The sequence below is a fragment of the Aedes aegypti genome, chromosome 3 (genome assembly GCF_002204515.2).
Source record: "Aedes aegypti strain LVP_AGWG chromosome 3, AaegL5.0 Primary Assembly, whole genome shotgun sequence".
NCBI lineage: Eukaryota > Metazoa > Arthropoda > Insecta > Diptera > Culicidae > Aedes > Aedes aegypti.
The window spans coordinates 299,414,603-299,417,382 of NC_035109.1; the positions used below are offsets into that span (position 1 = coordinate 299,414,603).

Genomic DNA, 2,780 nt, shown 5'->3' on the forward strand with positions numbered 1-2,780 from the left:
TAAACTTTTCGTGAGGAATGTTTGCCGACTGTGCCACTGGGCGTTGCATGCTAGTCCGTTGTCTAGTGTGGTGCTTCCTTCAAAGGGCATAAATGCCCACTGGAAGCATTAACGTGTCAGTGTCTTTTTTTAACGTTTTGCAAGTCTACACTTCTAGCACAGACAAACAGACCGAACCATTCAAAGCTTTTTTTTTATTTATAAAAATAAGGTAAGGGATTTTATATAAAAAATATAAAACAAAAAAGTTATGAATAAGAGTTTATGCCGACACTTACTGTGACAAACCATTCATAGTTTGTTGAAAAATTATATCTATGTAACGATTAAATTTGCGGTCATACATATTTTACAGAAAGCATGAAACGAGCTCACCAATTGATCCTTCATCCTTGATTGAGCAGCCACAATCCACTTTCAGCTTCACTCGTGTGCTCGGCCATATAAAAGCACTCAGAAAAAAGGGCGCGCGACCGGGCTTTCTCCATGCACTCCAAAGAAAGCGCAACCCGAGAAAAAAAAAACTGACGATTTCTCGGGCTTTCTTGACGCACTGCCCGGTAGAAAAGAACGCGTCACTCGAGAGCGAAAAAAAAACTGACGATTTCTCGGGCTTTCTCGACGCACTGCCTGGCAGAAAGGAACGCGTCACCCCTTGAAATATTTGCTGTAATATTGGAACTTATCTGTTTCATAAAGCATCTATATCAAATTAGCAACGGAAAGACCAGAATTGATGATGTCTTTGAGAAGACCAAATTATTATCTAGTCCGGTCTGTCTGAACACCGATCAATGAATCTTTTTTTTTGTTGTAAAAAAAACTTTATCTTACCTCAATCATTCTATCCATCAAGCTCAGATCAAATCCTTCACAAGTCCCGAGAGAAGCGCTGATTTTCTGCAGGTCCAAAAACTCCACGACAACACAATAGATACTGAAGCTGTGAGGTGTAACCGAGACCTCGTGGTTTAGTAAAGACTTCACTCGGTTCAATTCCTACATGAATTGAATAGCGTTTTCCCATGGCAGGATCGCGGAAGTGAAGAATGGCTCTCCAAATATGTGGGTTATATCGGCCGTTGCATCTGGGTTCAGATCATCTAAGCAGGATAAGATTTCTACGTTTTCCAATCCATTGTGCTCAACAAAACGTTCCATGCAATGTCTCGAAGTTTGATTAGTTTCCACGAGGATAACTTTCTTTGCACCAATCGCTCTTATGGACAGTCCCAAAAGGGAACCATCTCCCAGCACCAAAACGACTGAGTTTTTGTCCAGCATTTCTTCCAAATAGTTCAGTATTCGCTTATTTCGAGGACCATCGTTTTTGTTGCCCTATCCGGGATTGTGAATACGCTATATGCATCCCACAGGAACAATGACCAGGATCTAAACTCAAATCGTTCAAACCGAACCACCAGGAAAACTCATCGTGGAAGGCATCTAAGGCGATTTCTTCACCTTTGGCCAAAGGCGTTTTTGAGTGAGGTAGGAAGTAAATGGCTTGCATCCAATGATCTCGCCAAGGTATCAGATTAGGCTCTGGAATGGAATCGTTTTGCCTTTGAGTTTTGAGCTCTTCGAAATCGGAATGGGCCCAAAAAGGAGCACACGATAAATTACTGTCCCTTCCAAATCCATTTTGAGATCCCACCACATAAAAACTGCCTGTGGGATGCCTGAGCTTTGGACCTTCAGGAGGTTCCTTGAGTGTCGTTTGAATTTCAGGGCTTCCCTGCTGGACCAATCGAACTTGAACACCGGAATTGGTTCCGATAGAGCGTTGAAGCTTTCCAAAGGTAATTGACTGAGTTGCACGTCGAATACCGCTGAATAACCCCGGCAGTTTACCTTTTCCTCTGGGACTCTCAGCAGTACATCGCCATCGGAGCTACATTTCGGAGTCTGCCAACTCATTGCCAACGGACATTCTACAACTTGAGCATAAACGGTGGCCTTATCCGGAATCACCCGACAGCCTTCGTCCAGTAAAAATTGCAAGGCATGTCTATGCGTAGCAATAGCACCTTCCCCAATCAGCTCGGTATCGAACAGCTCCGTCACGAGGACATTTGCCTTACGCTCCATGTCCTTCCCAGTGCCCACCTCCAGTTCCGTAGATTTCTTCTTCACCAAACGAATCCTATCGCCCATGCCATTTGAAGCAATCACCCTCTCCGCGCAATCGGCCATCGGTCGGAATGCTTCACACGCCGTTACGCTATCCGCTCCGGCGCGAACGGCCATCATCGACAGCAGACCGCTTCCGGTTCCGATGTCCAGCACGTGAGCCTCCTTTCCCTCGCAGTGTAATCTTTCGATCGTCAACTGCAGAGCCCGGTCGTACTTTTGATTGCGCTCCTAGTCGTGGCACATGTCGGCGAAAGCGCTCCGGACGGTTTCCTGCTGCCAGTCGAAGTCGTCGTCATCACCGCTAAAGTAATCGTCCGAATCAGAATGCATCTTGGGAGATTTAAGCAAGTTTAACCGATTCTTTTCGATTAGAGAAACACGTTTAATTTGTTCGAAACTCGCGCACTGCCTGAGTCATAATGTGCAATGTCCATAAACCAGAAAGTCCAGAAATACAAAATACAGTGCAGCTAAGTGTCGATAATAGCAATATATTCAGCATTAATACAGAAGAATATGTGTATCAGTTAATCGTCGAATAAATGTTACGTTCGTATAGTACTTTTGCGTAGTTATCGTCTTCTCAGTGCTCAGTAGTACCACGATCATGATTGTTATGTGTCCGACCGATACCGACCACCTCA

General features: G+C 44.5%; 1 pseudogene; it reads right to left on the minus strand.

Annotated features, from left to right (window-relative positions):
- Positions 1-825: 825 nt before the first annotated feature.
- On the minus strand, positions 826-2,538 carry LOC110678177 (annotated as a pseudogene).
- Positions 2,539-2,780: the final 242 nt, after the last annotated feature.